A 21,041-nucleotide genomic window follows, 5' to 3' on the forward strand; every position below is an offset into this window, starting at 1 on the left:
ATATTTGGCACCGAAATGCCAAATCAATTCCAAAATGGTTTGCTAAGGATGAGTTACTAATGTAAGCAAATCCAAATCGTCTACTTGTATATTTGTATCATGTAGCACATGGTTATGGTTATTGGCGTAGCTTACATTTTAGTTTTGCAAATCTTAACGTTATAAACAATTGTATACATATTTAAATATTATTATAGTTGTATGGATTAAATGTGTATATATGTATACACATATTGTTGTAATAAAGTATCATTTTTCCTTAAGAATAATACATTATAGTTATTATGAGAAAGTCTATTACACCGAACAAAAGTTGAGATGGCCGAGTTGGTCTAAGGCGCCAGATTAAGGTTCTGGTCCGAAAGGGCGTGGGTTCAAATCCCACTCTCAACATATATCTTTTTTCAATTTTTTTTTTCTTTATGCTTCAAACATACCCTTCTACTTTGTGTTCACTTACACTATCATCAGCATTAAAAACATTTGCAACATAGTCGTCTACTAATTACAACTTTGGAAAATCATTTTTGACAATCTCTTAGGTCCAATACAAATTAAAAGTAAATAAATCTTCTTTGATTAACTATGTTTTATCGTTACCCTTCAACAATCAATTTTGTAATAAAATTCTGTATTAATTCATGAGAAAATTGCAAATTTAGCCAAATATACTAATTATTTTAGGGAAAATAGCCAAAAAAAACCTAAATTACAAAATTAGCCCTTAAAATCGCAAATGGATTAAGTCCATCTGCGATTTCGCATTTCCATCTGCGATTTTGTGTATTCCATCTGTGATTTCGTAGAAATTTAGTATAAAAACGTTTTTTTTTTTTTTTTTTCATTTTTCATTATATTTTTTTAGAGAAACTCTCTCCCCCACCGGTTAGAAGTCAAACCAAATATTTATATATTTTTTTAAAGAGGTTTTAAACAAATTTTCCAACGAAATAACAACAAAAATGATAATTTCTTGAAAAAAATTATATATAATAAGGTTGTTTCGTAGTCAAACCCTATCAATTTCGCAGTTAAAAAAAAAACAACAAAAACAACATAAAATCGCAGGTGAAAACGAGAGGAAATCGCAGATGGACTTTGTCCATCTGCGATTTTATGCTGGAAAAGGAGTATATATACAGCGAATAAAAAAATAAAAAACCACTTGTACGTTCGCAGATGAGAAGGCGTAATCGCATATGGCTTATACCCATCTGCGATTTTAGTGGCTAAAAATGCAATTTTGATTTTTTTTTTGCTATTTTCCACAAAATAATTAATGTATTTGGTTAAATTTGCAATTTTCTCTTAATTCATAATAGAAAAATAGAAACACTGATTTTGCTTAATGTTTTGCTTGTACTATATCATCTTATCAAATCACAATTGGGTTTGAGCAATAGTCGAAACGAATGAAATCCCAAAAAAAATCACCAATTCGAAACTGAACAAGAATAATAAAATATGTAATGAGGTCTAATGGCCAAAAAAACTAAATATTATATAATATTATTGGTTGTCAAAAATCAAAATATTCAACTAATTAACCAAAAAAGATTATAAAAGATAAACATGATAATTTACAAAATGAACTACAAAAACACATTTGGCTCACTTTAGCCAAGACTCATAAAAACGAACTATAACCACCACCAAGAGCTACTCTCGGATTAAATTTGGCAGATACCTTCAAACATGGGCAAATGCTAAATCCAATATTCTGTAACCAAAGAAATAACAACTAACAAGTACAACAAATCATCATACTACAAGTCCATAATAACTTAACAAGTTTAAATAAGCTTAGAAATCATCATACTACAAAAGCCCATCATGAATTAATTATTTTATGTTTGATTTCATCCATTTTCAAGAAAAAATTGGCTTCATCCATGATGGGGATACTGAATGTGAGACATGTAATGCAATAGAAAAAGGAACTTGTTAATGCCTCTAAACGGGACCAATTAATGACCATTAATAACAAACCAGTTTAGACTTTTAACATACCGAATGGAAAGAAACATTTTTTGGTACTTAATTGAATGACTCATTGCTTCTTTTTTGGAAGAATATTTGTTTGATTAATGTGGAGGTTTCTTGATAAACTCCATAAACTAAAAATACCTAAAAGATGTGAAGAACATGATACACAAAAAATGGTTTGTTTTATTCCACAATTAGTTAACAAATAGACATATTAACCTTTGTTATGTCAAAAACTCAAAAACCCCAAGTTATCTCAATGCATACCACACCAAAAATCCTAGCCATACCCCTAAACTGGGCCTACAATGATCAATGCGCAAGGTTAAATATGTCATTACACACCTAACCATCAATAAAAAGAGAATCACTTTACATGGACGGATTATGGATGCATAATTCCATCCTTTTATATTTGAAGATTGTTTTGTTACTTGTGATAAAATATAAGTATTTGTATTTATACACATTAGGTAAGATGTCCATGTCTTTCATCTACATAGAAAAACGGATGAAATCAAACATAATAACTACAAGTCCATACTACAAATCACATATGCTTAGAAATCAGATGCACAAGATTAACATAAGCTTAGAAATCAAATCAGAAATCAGATGCTTAAAATCCCTCATATCAGATTAACATATGCCATATGCTTAAAATCCCTCAGAAATTAGATCCGTAAAATCCCTCACACGAACTATACACTGGGAAGGGGAGGCAGAACTAACCTTGGCAGAAGATGAGGGCTAGTGTCTGGCGAGATGGGAAGAAGGCGATGACCGGGGGAGCAGAAGGCGTACCGGCGAGATGGGAAGCAACGAGCTCGGAGGAGCAACGGCGTGCTGGGAAGGAGAAGATGCCGGCGTTTTTCTTTTTTGATTTTCAGCTAGCGTCGTGTAGACTGTAGAGTACAGACTACAGAGTGAGAGTGGAACAATGGAATGAATGGGAAGTGGGAACCTGTTACTGTGTTACAGAACAAAACTGCAACAAATGCTCCTCTTGTTCGCTTAAAATTGTCATTTTGTAAAAAAAAAAAAGTTTTGGCTAGCATGGCCAAAGTTTTCATTTTTTAGAGTCTTTGGTCCAAAAGGATAACTTTTCCCTTCTTAAGTTATGTTTGACTAGTCAAATTAGGGGTATTTTGGTCATTCCCTATTTATGCCCCTTATTTTATATTAATAAAAGAGTCCTATAAGAACGAATCTCAATCCCTCTTTGTCATCGTTCTCAATTGTGTCTTCTTCAACAAAGTAATCGTCTTCAATTTCTTCAAGAAATCAAAATCAAAAATGGTGCTTTGTTTTTGTGATAAATGGTCATAGTTCGCACTGCATGGACTGACAAAAATCCAGGTAAACGCTTCTGGGGATGCCCTACTGAGGTACACAAAGTTTTTTTTTTTTTTTTTTTTTTTTTGGATTTCAGCATAAATCTCCGATTACATGTTACGATCTTCTTTTGTTTCTTCAATCTTGAAGGGATCCAAATGTCGATTTATTGGGTGGTTTGATTGTCCAATGTGTGCACGTTCAAAAACTATTATACCTAGGCTGATGAGGTCAATCAACAAATTGAAGTCACAAAACACAAGACTCAAGTGTTACCTGTTATGCAGTTGGATGTTGTTTGTGTTTGTTGTGGTTTATAAGAAGTAGATTGAAGTGTGATGGTTTGGGTGGTTTCTAAGTAGTAGATTGAAGTGTAATGGTGTGGGTAGTGTTTTAATGTTTTGGGTAGTATTTTGTTTAAGCAATGTAATCTTTTGGGCAGTACTTTGTGGTGGTCTTTTGTGGTTAAAATGTAAGCAATGTAAGACATGTTTTGCAAGAATTTGTCAATGGTAATTATATTTGGTATGTACATTTTGACCATTCTATTTTGTTTGTGGTTTATGTTGGATTAGGTGTCTAAGTTCATAACTATTTCTGGAATGTACTTGACCCGATTGGCATGCTCCATTTGGGTTGCATGGCATCATGACACTTGGATAGACTAAAAATGGCAAAACTTGGGATGTTACAACTCTCCCCCACTTAAACTTGATTTCGTCCTCGAAATCACTCTTTACCAGTCCTGGAATCCGACATCCTGAGGGGCACCCCCACAACCATAATATCCTACGACTTTTGAAGAAGACTAAACCCAAAGGGAATCTTTACATTCCCAAGGAAGACGATTCCTCAATTCCATGCGACACACAATCCTTCACCACTTAAACCTTCAATCTGGAACCTAGATTCAGTTCGACCCTCTAGCCGACCACTCGAACTATCCATCACTAGATCTCTTTCCATACGAACTATCCCTCCCTGAGAACCTGAAGTTCCTACCCGAAAAAGAACCATGGATCACATTCTGCTGAGTCCCTGCCCCCTACGACTCATCGTTGGCTCGTTCCGGGTATCTTTGCCTACTACATAGGGCAGGACCGCCTCAGTCTGATCAAGCACAACATGCCATCTAATAGACCCTTATAAGTGTTGGAGATAGTGTCTAAGTCCATAACTATATTTGGTATGTACTTGACCTGACCCGGCATGGTCCATTTGGATTGCACTTCACCCGAACAATTTACGGATAATCTTTTGAGAATAGTATAAGTTATGATTTTATATTAATATATTATAAGTTCTAATATATTAATATAAAATCATATTATTAAATTAGTGTTGATCTATAATTAATTTAGAGATCAAAAGTATGACTAATTAAATATGGGCTATTGTATTTATATAGTGTGGGCTAATGCTTATTGGGAATGGGCTAGGCTTGCATGGAAAGTCCATGGATACTCCATGGAGCTTTAACCCATGGATCTCATGGAAATGAAAAAGACATGAGTATTAGGGTTTACATGGATGTAACCCTAATCCACCACACTCTATAAAGGAGGCTTTGGTTCTTGAAATTGCACTAGTTGATGTGTGTAAACTAAGAGGGCCGATTTCAAGAAGGTTGTGACTATTCTCTCAAGTTTCCAAGTTTGTGGTGATTTGTGACTTCCATTTGAGGCATCCACATTATTGGTGCTAGGCTCTCAAACTCCAAGCAATCAACTACTACTACAAGGTAAGTAATTCTACTAGCTTTATTTGATTCAAGTACCCCATGCCATGCTAGTTAGGATAAGAACCTTGGAAAAATAATTATTTGCATGTATCTTAGCCAAACATAGATCCAAGGTTTCTAGGGTTGCATGTACACCATAGGAGTGTTAGAATGCTCAAAACCCATTGGTGGTATCAGAGCCCAGGTTTGTTTACTTGATACTTGATGCAAATAGCTTGAAAATCGAATTCTTTTTGTTCACTGCACGTATGAACTCGCCGAGTCCATGAAGAAATGCATGCTACTCATCGATTATGTTCATGCACTCGACGAGTAGAGGCTGCAGTGTCCAGATTTTCGAGTTTTGCTGCTGAAAATGGACTAGAAACATTACCCTAAACTGTTTTGGTGTTATAAAACTTGTTTTAGATGGTGTAATGTTTATGCTAATCCATTTACAATGGATATTATAAAAAATTACAAGTTTTATATAAGTTATTTATGATTCTTGAAATTATTGATAATCACTTTCTTGAACTTGTGAGATTAGATGATCATAGGAATTATTTGTAACCTCCTTGGTAGTTTAATTCTTGATCATTATGTGTTTTAATGGAGTCCATAACTTGTCCTCGAGTTATGGAAAACCAAAGGTCACACTTTAATTAAAAACCATTATAAGAACACATGAGTTATAAAAATGAAGAGTCTTCATTTTAATACTCAATAATTAACTCATAAGTTATGAGAAATGTAAACTTTTTAAAGTTTACAAAACTTGCCCTCAAGTTTTGGAACAAGTAAAGTCATATTAAAATTTTAGTTCCAACCCTTAGAATTTTAATTATTAAAATTCAACCCTTATACTTTATAATATTATAAGTTAATATATATATATATATATATATATATATATATATATATATATATATATATAAGAACAAAGTCTTCTTACCATTAGTAGGCCTCATTCACGAAGTCGGTCTATAAGGGGGTATAAGGTTGTTGCCTATAACATGGCAACTTAATGGGTGTCCATTCTCACCCACCGCTTCCTTGATCGATGGAGGGTCGTTAGCCGAAAAGGTAGGACAAGGACTATAATTCTCATTTAAGTATGATGAATATACTAAAGTAACTAAACCCTTATTAAATTCCCAATCTTAGTTACTTTAGGAAAATGTGAATAAGGTGATAATCCATGAAATTCCACTTTGCACTTTGATTATGTCATTAGTGGAGCGTGTGTGGTTAACCAGCACACTAACCTGGACTTATCAAGGTAGGCAAAGGGTGACTTAATGTATATAATAGTATCGATGGAGCGTGTGTGGTTAACCAACATATCGATTGAGGGGTAGTACATTAAGGGTACCAAGTAATTTGCATGGTTACTTCACACCTTGTTTTGTGATCCTCGGCATCACAGTCACAAAACTTGAAGTGCACACTCGAGATTGAAACATGTCATTGAAAAGTTCAATGAATCTCAAAGAATCTAGGAGTTTCTAAACCAATTAAAACCTAATTAAATATTTCGTTTTTCATGGTGGAAATTGGTGAATCGTCATTCACCTACCTACAGATATCTTATAACTTAGATTACGACATCCCTCTTCTAAGTTATAAAATATTGTGTTGGGTCCTAGCCTTAATATTACATTTGGGTGTATTATTAAGGACTATCTTTACATCTAATCTAATATATTCTTTCTTCTTTTCATATGTATTCCAATAACAATGCTTCTGGCTCAAAATCTACTGGCTCCTTCTCTCTCATGACTCTTTGTGGGAGAGTCATCTTTGATGGATCCAACTTTATGGATTGGATTAGAAACATCAGGATGGTCACTCGTTATGAGGACAAAGAATATGTCCTTTATAAGGAGCTAAAGGAGATTGATGAGTCAACTGCTACTCCAGAGAAGATTGATGCATTTCAGGCACATGAAAGGGTTGCTACTAAGGTAGCATGCATCAAGATGGCCACTATGACAGTTGAACTCCAAAAGTCCTTTGAGGACCACTACCCTTTTGAGATGTACATGGATTTGATGGACAACTACCATCAAAGTGCTCGTCAAGAAAGGTATAAAATTATCTCCTCCATGATAACTACCTGAATGAAGGATGGTGAGACCATCACGGCCCACATGCAGAAAATGCAAAGGTTTGTGGATCGTTTGAATAAACTAAATGTTGACTTTCCTGAGGAGATGGCAATAAATATCATTTTGCACTCCTTACCTTCATGTTATGATCAATTTAGAATGACATACCACATGAACAAGGAAGAAGTTACACTTAGTAAACTTCAAGGGATTTTAAAGACTGCAGAAAGTAGTCTTAAAGGCAAGTCGGGTGTTCCTACTCCTCCTACTCCAACTACGGCCAATGTTTTGGCAATCAGGCATGGCAAAGGGAAGAAGAGAAAGAACCCTTCTAAGGGTACCAAGGGTAAGACCCTTGAAGGCTCCTCTTCAAGCAAAACCAAGAAAGGTTTTGTCACTCCTTCTGCTAACCCTAATGAGGCTGAATGCTTCTATTGCCAAGAAAAGTCGCACTGGAAGTGAAACTGCCCAAAGTACCAGAAAGATGTGAAGGATGGGTAAGTAAAACCCAACCATGCAGGTATATACACTATATTGTCTAATAAGTCACCTCATTCTAAGTCTTGGGTCCTTGATACAAGTTTTGGAATTCACATATGTTCTGATTTGCAGGGACTAAAAAGAAGTGAGAATGTGGAGCATGGAAATATAAACTTGATCATGGGGAACAGGAAAGCTTCACCTGTCACCAAGCTAGGAGTTTATTCCTTATTGCTAAATAGTGGGTTTACATTAGATTTGAATAAATGTTATTATTTTCCAGAAATGGCAAGAAATGTTATTTCCTTTCATGCATTGTATAAACAAGGTTTTACCTTTTAGTTTGATAATAATAACGATGGTATTGATGCTTTCTTTAATAATGTTCTTTATTTTAAAGCAGTACCTTGTGATGGTGTGTATGAAACTGTATCTGTTGTAGATAACCTAGGAAATAATGTATTGTGTATTGAATCTTCCATTAGCTTAGATAAAGCATCTTTATGTCATTGTCATCTTGGACATGTAAGCAAGAAACGCATAGGCCAACTCCAAAAGGATGGAGTCTTGGAGTCATTTGACCTAAAGTCGGATGATAGTTGTGAATCTTGTTTGCTTGGTAAAATGACAAAGTCACCTTTTACTGGAACTTGTGCTAGGGGTAAAGGTTTGTTGGACCTCATACACACAGATGTGTGTGGACCCTTCATAACCACCACAAGAGATGCTAATCGCTTCTATGTGACTTTTACCAGTGATTTTAGTAGATATGGATATGTCTACTTAATCAAGCATAAGTCAGAAACCTTTGAAAAATTCAAAGAGTTTAAGTAAGAAGTGGAGAATCAGTTGGGCGGGAACATTAAGATGCTTCATCCGATCGAGGTGGTGAGTATCTTAGTACTGAGTTCCTTGACTATCTTAAGGAATGTGCGATTGTCTCTCAATTGACACCTCCTAGGACACCACAGTTGAATGGTGTAGCTGAGAGGCGCAATCGAACCTTGTTGGACATGGTCCGTTCCATGATGAGTCGAGCTTCGCTACCAATCTCATTTTGGGGTATGCCTTAGAGACTGCCGCCCATATCCTTAACCTAATCCCTACAAAGAAGGTTGCCAAAACACCTCACGAGAGAGAGAATTCATCGGCTACCCACAGAAATCCTTTGGTTACATCTTCTACAGACCCAGTGATAATGTGGTCTTTGTAGCAAGAAGAGGAGTCTTTCGAGAGAGAGAATTCATAAGCCAAGGAGACAGTGGGAGGTAAATTGACCTTGAGGAAATTCAAGAGTCAAGTGGTGAAGGAACCTCAACCCCTAGCCCTCAACCTGAGGAGGAAACTCCTGTTGAGCCAATTGACAAGTCTGAACCTCTGAGGCATTCCACAAGGGTTAGGAATGCACCTGAGCATTATTATGGTTTCCATATTATTGCAGAAGGTGAGACACTTATCAGTGATGAGACATTGGTAAGTCTGGATGAACCTAACAGCTATGCGGAAGCCATGGCTGGCCCCGAGTCTGCCAAATGGAAAGAGGCAATGGACAGCGAGATACAATCCATGTATGAAAATCAAGTTTGGAACTTGGTTGACAATGTACCAGGTCATAAGACAGTTGGGTGCAAATGGATTTTCAAGAAGAAAACCGACATGGATGGTAATGTACACACTTACAAGGCACAACTGGTTGCAAAGGGTTATTCTCAAACTCCGGGAGTTGATTATGATGAGAACTTTTCACCAGTGGCCAAGATTAAGTCTATTAGGGTTCTGTTAGCCATTGTTGCATTTCATGACTATGAAATATGGCAAATGGATGTCAAAATCTCTTTCCTTAATGGTAAGTTGGCTGAAGATGTTTACATGGTTCAGACTGAGGGTTTTGTCAGTACAGAGTATCCTAATAGAGTGTGCAAGCTTGAGAAATCCATCTATGGATTGAAACAAGCACCTCGCAGATGGAATCTTTGTTTCGATGAGAAAGTCAAAGAGTTTGGCTTTTCGAGATGCGAAGATGAATCGTGTGTATATGTCAAGGCTAGTGGGAGTATAGTCAGCTTTTTGGTATTGTATGTGGATGACATACTACTCATAGGAAATGATATCCCAACCTTGCAGGAAGTAAAGTCCTGGCTTGGGAAGTGTTTCACTATGAAGGGCCTTGGAGAAGCTGTCTATATCCTAGGGATAAGGATTTTGAGAAACAAGAGTAAAAGACTAATTGGACTTAGTCAAAGAAACTATGTGGACAAAGTGTTGAAAAGGTTCAACATGCATAATTCCAAGAAAGGTGAGTTACCTATCCAGTGTAATGCCAGACTGAGTAAAACTCAGAGTCCGAGTATAGAGGCTGAGATAGATGAGATGAGTCGAGTACCATATGCTTCCGCTGTAGGCTCGATCATGTATGCTATGACTTGTACTCGTCCTAATGTTGCCTTTGCTTTGAGCATGGTCAACAGATATCAGGGGAATTCTGGGAAGGCTCACTGGACAGCGGTAAAGAATATTCTTAAGTACCTGCGAAGGACTAAGGACTGGGTCCTTACCCTTGGTGGGAGTGATGACTTGAAAGTAGCAGGGTATAGTGATGCTAGCTTTCAAACTGACAGGGATAATTTCCGCTCTCAGTCGGGCTGGGTCTTTACCCTAAATGGAAGGGCAATTACTTGGAAAAGTTCCAAGCAAGATACAGTGGCTGATTTCACTTGTGAATCAGAGTATATAGCAGCAAAGGAGGCTATATGGCTAAAGAACTTCATCGGAGACCTTGGAGTTGTACCAGCTATAAAGGAGCCAATGGAGATTTTCTGTGACAGCAATAGTGCGGTTGCCTTATCCGAGGAACCAAGAGATCATGGGAGATCCAGACACATAGACAGAAAATATCACTTCACCAGACATCGAATAGAAGAAGGCATCCTCGTGGCAATGAGGGTATCATCGGATGAGAACCCAGCAGATCCCTTCACGAAGGGACTGACTCGGGTTAAGCATCTCCAACATGCTCGGAGCATAGGGCTGAAGGATGATATTAGTTTTAGTAGTTAGATAATTTTGAAATTTTTAAAGTGTAATTGACATTTGAGGATAAATAAAAACTGTTATTCATGAGTAAAGTGTTGCTATCTCTTGCCAATCGTTTACTATTATTTATTTTTGCATGTTTTGACTTCCAGAATAATTATGTTATGGTATATATCATCTTATTCAAACTCTCCACAATCGATCATATGTTGGAAGTAGATATGAATCAAGACTGTCATGAGTTGGCTTGTAGAGGTCTAAGATGTTAGGCAAAGCGGGGCTACAACACTCATGAGTGCTCATAAGTTTCGAGTGTTGGATTCAACCCACGCTCACTGGTATCACTTCATGGAATTTATCTCGAGTGATCGTGAGACGGTAATATCATATAAGTCTTCAAACCTAGAGATATGATTTGATGCCTATGAGTTGGTTATGCATTGATTGCATGAAAATGTATTGGTAACTGGATGTTATAAACCGTGCCTTTGTGTGTAATTCAACAAGTAGTAGAGCAAACATATGAGTCGAAGTTTATCTATTCCTTCTAGGATTAGAAGCGATATCTGGGCCCCTCGATGATTTTGTTTTGACCTATGTACCAGGCCCGGTCAGAACTAAATTGATGTATTCAGTTAAGTTCTATGTCAAACAAATCGGAAATCGGGAAACAAATGTTGGACAATAAGCAAGACCATGTTCCATGTATTTGTCCGGCTGATATCTAGAACATAGGATTATATGATCACTTATCTAAAATGGCGCTTCATAGTTCAACAAAGTTTTAAGAGCTACGATTGCTGATCGGTTCCTGAAGTCATACTTGCAACTATAGTTATTAGACTTATTAGACTATTGGAGATAGTGTCTAAGTCCATAACTATATTTGGTATGTACTTGACCCGACCCGACATGGTCCATTTGGGTTGCACTTCACCCGAACAATTGACGGATAATCTTTTGAGAATAGTATAAGTTATGATTAGTTAATATATTATAAGTTCTAATATATTAATATAAAATCATATTATTTAATTAGTGTTGATCTATAATTAATTTAGAGATCAAAAGTATGACTAATTAAATATGGGCTCTTGTATTTATATAGTGTGGGCTAATGCTTATTTGGAATGGGCTAGGCTTGCATGGAAAGTCCATGGATACTCCATGGAGCTTTAACCCATGGATCTCATGGAAATGAAAAGACATGGGTATTAGGCTTTACATGGATGTAACCCTAATCCACCACACTATATAGAGGAGGCTTTGGTTCTTGAAATTGCACTGGTTGATGTGTGTACACTAAGAGGGCCGATTTCAAGAAGGTTGTGACTATTCTCTCAAGTTTCCAAGTTTGTGGTGATTTGTGACTTCCATTTGAGGCATCCACATTATTGGTGCTAGGCTCTCAAACTCCAAGCAATCAACTACTACTACAAGGTAAGTAATTCTACTAGCTTTATTTGATTCAAGTACCCCATGCCATGCTAGTTAGGATAAGAACCTTGGAAAAATAATTATTTGCATGTATCTTAGCCAAACATAGATCCAAGGTTTCTAGGGTTGCATGTACACCATAGGAGTGTTAGAATGCTCAAAACCCATCAAGAAGAAGATGCACACTTAATACCGACGATAATTTACCATGACAATTCCTTCCCTCCACCACTCCCATAGAGAGCAGTCCCGCAATCACTTACCACCAACAACATACCTACCACTACTGGCCCACCAGTCCGGCACTCATATCTATCCCATACCACCCTGCAGGTGGAATACCAATATGCCACGTCCAACTGATCATGGGGTCCAGTCATCCTCGGGATGGAATACCCTAGGTTGAAATACTAACATGTCGAATTGATTCAAACATCGAGTTGAAACTCACGGGATTTGTTGGCCTACCGTCTCAACCCTACCGCTCCTCTTGAGCCTCCGTTCCTACGACTTTCAGTCGGTTCACACCAGGTATTTTGGCCTATTGCATAGAGCAGGACCGCCTCACTCCACAATATCCACTTGTAGAATAATTTGCTACACCATATCATATATATACTCGGAACCTGATCATATAAGTCTATTAGGGCTATGTTATCCATTGTTGCATTTCATGATTATGAAATATGGAAAATGGATGTCAAAACCGCTTTCCTTAATGGAAAGTTGAATAAGGATGTTTACATGAGTCATCTACAGGGTTTTGTCAGTACAGAGTACCCTAATAGAGTGTGTAAGCTTGAGAAATCCATCTATGGATTGAAACAAGCACCTCGCAGATGGAATCTTTGTTTCAATGAGAAAGTTAAAGAGTTTGGTTTTTTGAGGAGCGAAGATGAATCTTGTGTATATGTCAAGGCTAGTGGGAGTATAGTTGGCTTTTTGGTATTGTATGTGGATGCCATACTACTCATTGGAAATGACATCCCAACTCTGTAGGAAGTGAAGTCCTAACTTGGGAAGTGTTTCACTATGAAGGACCTTGGAGAAGTTGCCTATATCCTAGGGATAAGGATTTTGAGAGACAGGAGTAAGAGACTAATTGGACTTAGTCAGAGTACCTACTTGGATAATGTGCGGAATAGGTTCAGCATGCAAGATTCCAAGAAAGGAGAGTTACCGTTCCAGAGTAACGTCAGACTGAGTAACACTCAGAGCCCGAGTACAGAGGCTGAGATAGCTGAGATGAGTCGAGTACCGCATGCTTCCGCTGTAGGCTCGATCATGTATGTTATGACTTGTACTCGTCCTGATGTGGCCTTTGCTTTGAGCATGGTCAGCAGATATCAGGGGAACCCTGGAAAGGCTCACTGGACTGTGGTAAAGAACATTCTCAAGTACTTGTGGAGGACTAAGGACTGGGTCCTTACCCTCGGTGGGAGTGATGACTTGAGAGTAGTAGGGTATAGTGATGCTAGTTTCCAGACTGATAGGGATAATTTCCGCTCTCAATCAGTGATATTGCCATATTTATACATATTTTTAGGCAATATTTAAGTACATTTTTATATATTTTGGTTATTTGCATAGAATAATGATATTTATGAGTTTAAATTGTTACTTACAGCCAATTAGAAGTATTTTCGAAGAAAGGGACCAGATTCGACAATTCATGGAACATTGGCGGTTTGGAATGCAAAAGATAAAGAAAGCCACAGAATTCGCTAAAACCACGACGTGGCAGAGTTAACCACGACGTGGCATGAATATTCTAGAAGACAAGATTACGTAAAGAAGGAGTCCTTGCCCGCTACGGAATCTATTAAAAACCACGACGTGGCATAGATAACCACGACGTGGCACGGGATTTTTCAAAATATATATACAATCTTGAACCCTACGACTTGGAGGACTTGTGGTGGTTGAGAGGGGTTCCTGGAGACAAAAATTCAGAGGAGAAGAAGACCTGGAAGCTGGTTTCAACACCAAGGAAGTAGAAGTACATAAATTGATTCATAGTTTGGTACACTTTAACATGTTTTGGATTTTAGTATTCGTTTGTTTAGCTGTTAATATGTCTAGCTAAATCTAGTTGCTTCTGCTAGCTAGATGAAGCTGGAACTCATGGTTTTAATGCATTAGATTTAACTTTAATTGTTGGTGATATGCTTGTGTTGATTGATTTTACCTAACATGCTTGAATTAGTTATTTGATTGCTTTGAATTCTTGTTCTGTGTAGTTAGTGAACACAATTCTGCATGAACTTGAATACCTAATAATATAGTGAACACTAGTTATTGGAGCTAAGATCAAACCAATCTTAGATTAGTAATTGAATAATTAAATTAAGCTGTGTTAGAGAACTCATATTATGACTGTAATTGTGTTTTGATTAATCAATCTTCATGGCTCCAATTTTATTTAATAATTGATTCTGTGTTAACTATTGTATGAACATAAATAGAATTACATGAATTGATTAATAATTAGTAGATTTAGAACTAAAATACTAATACTTTCTTAATTGGTCACCAACAGTAATAGTTATAGTTAATGTATAACCATTGAGTGAAAGTGGATTCGAACTAACATAAGTATTTTGTTTATTGATTGAGTTTTTGTTAAAGAATTAAGTTCATCTAAACTTGCAAAATTAGATAAAAAAAACATTTTAGCTTGTTAATAATTAGATTAATTTAGTAGTAAATAAAGTAATTAATAACACCGTTCCCTGTGATCGACACCCGACTTACCTAAGCTATACTGTAATCTGACTAGGTACACTGCCTATAAGTGCTAAAGAGTGGTTAAAATCACTTCCACCTGGTACGATCACCACTTGGGATCAAATGTGTGAGCAATTTCTTGACCAGTTTTGCCCACCATCCAAGATAGCTAAACTCAAGAAGGCAATAGCCAACTTTGAACAACAGTCGGGGGAGTCATTATACGAAGCATGGGAGTGGTACAAAGGCTTAATCAGAAATTGCCCTCTGCATGATTTTAATGTTCAACAAGAGATGTCGATCTTCTATGATGGGGTCAATGTTATGACAAGACAACTCCTTGATTCTCAAGGACCTTTGCCAAAGAAAAATCCAAGAGAGGTCAAGGAGCTGATTGAAGAATTTGCAAAGCACTCTCGTGAGTACCACAACCCTAGGCAAGATGGAATCAAAGGCAGTGGAGGTGCACAAACTGAAGAAATAGTAGCTATGATGGCTATGCTAAATAATATGGACCGGAGGCTAACCCAAATGGACCAATCAATTCATGCTATAAGAGTTGGTTGCGAGCGGTGTAATGGTCCACACTTGACCAAGGACTGCAATTTAGATGAGTTTGGGAATAGAAAAGCTCAAGTGTGCTACTCGAGTGGGGACAAGTACGATGAAGACTAGAGGAAACCAAAGAAAGAGTGGCTGCCATATGAAGAATATAAGAAGCAAAAAGAAGAGAAGTATAGGCAGACAAGCCGAGGCTTCTACCAAAAGGAGCAGCCACTAGCTGAGAAGAAACCCGATCTAGAGACCATGTTAGTTAAGTTTATGGAAGCTTCAGAAAAGAGGCACGAGGCTGCTGATTCTGCTATTGATGAACAAAGAACTTTGATAAAGAATCATCATGCATTGATGGTAGAACAACAAGCTTTAATAAAAAATCAACAAGCCTCCATTAATAATCTTGAAGTGCAACTTGGTCAACTAACCACTTTGGTTCATGAGAAGCTGTCTCCGAAAAATCCCAAAACGAAGACCCAATCACATGTAATGGCCATAGATACCGAAGAAGAGGCCATCTCTGAGTTCCTGGAGGCATTAGAAGAAGAACCGCAGCAGCCCGATCCAAAACCAAAGAAGCCAAAGGTCGAAAGTGAAAAGGTTGCTGAAACACCTGCACCACGACGTGGAACTTGTCTGGCCACGTCGTGGCCTCTGTCTGAACAGAAAGTTTCCGAGCCTGTCTCGGTTTACAGACCACCTTTACCATTCCCGTCTCGAGCGCATCTCAGTCCACTGAAAAGGGAACATCTGGAATTTATCCAACAAATAAAGGGTATTCCTATTAACACTCCTTTTATTGAGTCAATTGCAAAAATTCCAGAATACGCGAAGTTCTTACAAGACCTGTTAGCCACTCGGCAACAACTAAAGAAGAATTCTAGAGTTATTCTAAGTGAGCAAAGTTCAAGGGTTGTGTTGGGGAAGATACCTAAAAAGATGGGGGATTCTGGACGCCTTACTCTTCCATGTGAGTTTGGTAACAACATGAAGGTTGATGCATTAGCCGATTCTGGGGCTAGCATTAATTTGATGCCTTATTCATTTTATCAGAAGTTGGATATTCAGAAGTTGAAGGCTACAAGAATGACTATTCACATGGCGAACCGTTCAGTGACGCAACCTCGGGCATTGTGGAGGATATTTTAGTAAAAATTGGGAAATTTGTTTTTCCAATATACTTTATGGTATTGGACATGAAAGAAGATCCCGATGTACCAATTATTCTTGGTCGCCCACTGTTAAACACTGCTGAAGCTCTTGTTGATATTCGCGAGTCTAAGCTCACCTTGAGGGTTAGTGATGAAAAGGAAGTCTTTGGGATGGAAGATGGATTTCAAGAGAATCATGATCATGAAGAGGTTTTCAATATTGATGAAGAAAATGAACTTGAAGAATTAGAGAAGCTCATGGAAGAAGAGATCAAGACAATTCATCAAGTCAAAAGAACAAAACCAAGAGCATCTGTTCCCTATTTAGTTGAACTCATTGCTTACAAGAATCCACCTTCTTGGGTGAGCAAGGAAGATGATGAGATGACAAGTGATGAAGAGGAGGTTACTTCAAAGGTGACGAAGCCAATGGTGAAAGAATAGACGAATAGTATGGAGCTTAAGAGTGAAGAAAACTTAAAGACTCAAGGGATTAAACGCAAGCTTGATGGAGATGAAGTCAAGGCTAAGAAGGAGAATTCAAAAAAAGGCATATAAAAGACGTGTGCAAGCTTACAAAAGGCGTTTCAAGGAACAAAAGATCCAGCTGGTGGTGGACTCTTCAGATGATTCAACGTAGGAAGCACGGAGTCCGGCTCATGACTCCATCAAAAAGAAGCGCTTCTCGGGAGGCAACCCGAGCTTGGTTTGCATTTTCTTTTATTTTAATTTTTGAGTTTTAAATAGGAAAGATATCAACTCATCGTCTAATAACTAATACTTGGTAAGAATTAGCTGTGGGGTGTTTTAATTAATAAATGGAATACAAAGTAAATAATTAAAATTCGTTATTTTACTCATTTTTGTGTCCAGACAATCACCACGTCGTGGTTACAGAGTAATTATGGGGGTAGTTTTAAGAGTTTCACAGATTAGGTTTTTTTAAACACCACGTCGTGGTATGGCCGACAACGACGTGTCCTTTAAAAAGTCTCGGGGGTGGGGGACCAGTTCTTTAACCCTTTGACCACTAAGTTATTCCACACTTGTTTGTTGCCTCACGAACGGAGACCAAGTGCCCCCACAGCCGATTTCTTCAAATTTCTTTCCAAATTTCTCGCATCTCTTGTCTTTTAACTCCATACGGTATGTGTTTCACCCATTCATTGTAGATGGTACTTGCAATTTATACATTTTTATGGTTAGGGTTTATGTGCAAAACAAAATTGTCGAATTTCGTTGAATTTTTTTTAGATTACATACCTTAGATTATCAATAGGAACAAACCCCAACTGTTAATTTTGGTTAAAATCGACTCTGTGAAGTCGACCTATGTACCATGACCCGATTACGAAACCACGACGTGGCGTTAACAGCCACGACGTGGTTCCTGGTCAAGCATAAACTGTTTTATTTTTTTTACTTTGGGTGTTTTGTTTCTTTTAGTTTTCTTTTCTTTTCAGGAATGGCTCCAAGACGCAATGCTCCACAGGAAGATGCCCAAATTAATTTGGCAAGCATTCGTCCTCTATATCGATTTCCTCAAAATATTTCTCGGGATTTATTGACTACGTACGAGAACCAATTGGGGTGGTTATATAATAGAGAATTTGCGATCGCCCCCATGGTAGATTGGGGATGGCTGGGTGAAGTGGGTCTGGTTTCTGACTTGGAACGTTACTGGACAAAAGTGTATGAGGGGTTAGATATTACTTTTACTTGTCACGGGTGGAGGAATCTTTTTGCCATCCAAGAACCCGTTTACTGGGAATTGTCCGTAGAGTTCTTTGCTACGGTTGGTTTTGAAGAGAGGACTGTCGACTTTGACTATAACAGGGCGCTGGTTTTCCGTTTAGGCGGAGTTTATCGGGAGTGCAGCCTTCGAGAGTTTGTTTGGCGAATGGGACTTTATACTAAAATAGAAACCCAATCTCCGTTCTTTGTACCATTCTTACTTGGGTGTGTTCGGGATTTTACTTCCGGCCTATTGGATGTTCGGTTTTGGAGAACTATTTCCAATCACGAGTACAATGCTCGTGATTCTAGTGAGTCGCAAATTCGGAGCCCCGTATACCATTTCCTGCATCGCCTTATTACCTTCTCCATTAACCACAGGCATCATGGTGACAAAGTTTCAATTCAGAATTTGCTCTTTTTATGGAGTATCATTACTCTGGGAGTTTGTTGTGACTTGCCGTACATGCTTGAAAGGTTCATGAGTAGGAAACCTGTTAGTTCTTGGCAAGGGAGTCCAATCACGGGAGGACATTTGGTCACCCGGCTCGTTCATAGGATATTCTATCTCCGGAGTTTGTGCGAAATCTGACATGTTTTCCCGACTTTGAATTGTCGCGTCAAGTTATGGGGCTTATGCGGGTCGTAGTTAATGTTGGGGGCGGGTTTGTTATACCACCAGTAGATGAGGAGCAGGAGGAGGTGCAACCAGAGCAACAGCCACCAGCCAGACCTCGGCGTAGAAATGTTCGAGCTCGAGGAGAGATGGAAAGAGAGCGTGCTGCTCCACAGCATGTACAAGGAGTACCCACCGACCCTTTTCAGAGTCGGGTGGGGGTTTATTTGGACAACCTTCGGGGAAATGATATTTATCATACACAACTTACTGAGGGTATTTATTCACATTTGGGTGTGACCCGGCCGCCATCTATGCCACCTTATTATCCTTATTTTCCAACATGGGAGGAGCTTTGGAATCCGCGGAATGATGGGGAAGGACCGAGTGGAGTGTAGGGACGAGGGGATGATGATTGATTTCTTCTCTTATTTAGTTTTTTTTCTTGTTTTATTTTAAGTAGTTTTTTTTATGTTTGAATTTGGTTTGTTTATGTAAGACTTTGTTAAACTATTATGCTACTCTTTTATTTCTTTTGGGTTGTTCCTTTTTCAGATTAGCATTGGAATTTTCAGAAGCAAGTAAGGCTGAGTCAAGAGTCGTGTTTGTCTAGTCAAGTCAAGGTTCGGTTAAAGTCATGAGTCGAACCCCACAATTAAAGATAAGTGTGGGGTACGTTGAAGGGAGATGGGTTAAAGTAGGAAACTATCTTTACATAGAAGAGTCTTAACCCATTACGATACTGGTCATGCTGCTAGGATGAATACAGTTATGAGGATTTTTTTCCTACCGTCCAGTTTGCACGACGTGGCCTTCTTTTACCATGTCGTGGCGTGCTAAATATGATGCATTATGTTCGCGCTTTTATCAAAAGTCACGACGTAGTTCTTTGCACCGCCACGTGGTTTATGATTTACTATTCGTTTTGACAATCCTTAGTGTGTTTTACCTTGAGGCTTATCCTGTTTCTTCTTGGGATCATTATGAAGACTATTTTGCCTTGTTTCTTCCTACATATAATTTCAACCCCAAGTTCATATTTTGGAGAGGTCCATGCTCGAGATACACGTTTGCCACGCTTTTGGAGATGCTCATACCACTATCCTAAAGGAGTTTGTTCCTTTTTCTCCCCTTTTCTTAATTTTGCTTTATTTTATGCATAGAATGAGGGCATTTTATGAAACAAGTGTGGGGTAGGGGGTAGAAAAAGTAAATTGCTAGATAATGGTAAAAATTTGAAATTTAGAAATTTTTAATAATTAAATCTAGTAATAATAATTTGAACTGTAGTTGTCAGTGTTATATGGGATGATCCGATAAGAGCTCAAATGTTTAGTTGAGCCAATACACGTTATAGTGAATTTGTGGCCTCCCTTATTTTAGTGAAATCATGGAACAAAAACAAGACCTCGCTTAGTTTGAAGGATGCAATATGTTTAGCATCGTGTACCAGAAATGTATCCAGGAAAATTATTATCTTTAACCAATAAAGGTTGAAGTTGAGCGCCCCTACTTAAGCATGTAGGGTTTTGAGTGAAAAAAAAGTGAGTTACATGTTAAAAAGAAAATAAAGAGAATTACAAGAAAAGTTTGAAGAATTTTTGGAGCATCAAAGTCAAAGTATGAAGAACAAAAAAACAAAATTCCAAAGAAATTCAAAAGTTGAAGATACCCAAAAATCGAAGATCAAATATCAAAGAAGTGAAGAATTCCAAAAGAGCTCCATAGTGGTATCATAAATTGTAATTGTCTAGATTATGTATGTTTGGGTTGCTCAATCAAAAATACCTTGAGGTTAGGAGGTTTTCTGCGGATGGATTCGAAGGAATGCATAAAATGAGCATTGTTCGGAAGAAGTGGGCGAGTGTTTATGAAGATTGTGAGTATTTAAAGTATGGGGGGTACTTTAGGAAAAATTTAGACACAAATGCATGCATTGATGTCTTGGCATAATGGCTGAGCTGGAATTGGATTGTTCTATGAAATGCTAGTGATGAAAGTTTGAGTTTAAATAAGTAGATTTGCTTGAGGGCAAGCAAAGCCTAAGTGTGGGGTATTTTGATATTGCCATATTTATGCATATTTTTAGGCAATATTTAAGTACATTTTTATATATTTTGGTTATTTGCATAGAATAATGATATTTATGAGTTTAA

General features: G+C 37.7%; 2 non-coding genes across 2 annotated transcripts; one reads left to right on the forward strand and one right to left on the reverse strand.

The window, feature by feature from the left end:
- Positions 1-312: 312 nt before the first annotated feature.
- TRNAL-AAG (transfer RNA leucine (anticodon AAG)) lies at positions 313-393 on the forward strand. The gene has a single exon. It is a non-coding gene; the product is annotated as a tRNA-Leu (tRNA).
- A 14,607-nt stretch (positions 394-15,000) lies between these two features.
- LOC145071889 (small nucleolar RNA R71) lies at positions 15,001-15,107 on the reverse strand. Its single transcript, XR_013690850.1, has one exon. It is a non-coding gene; the product is annotated as a small nucleolar RNA R71 (small nucleolar RNA).
- Between the last annotated feature and the right edge of the window lie 5,934 nt (positions 15,108-21,041).

Source organism: Lactuca serriola, chromosome 8 (genome assembly GCF_051521515.1).
Source record: "Lactuca serriola cultivar US96UC23 chromosome 8, Lser_US96UC23_V15, whole genome shotgun sequence".
Taxonomy (NCBI): domain Eukaryota; kingdom Viridiplantae; phylum Streptophyta; class Magnoliopsida; order Asterales; family Asteraceae; genus Lactuca; species Lactuca serriola.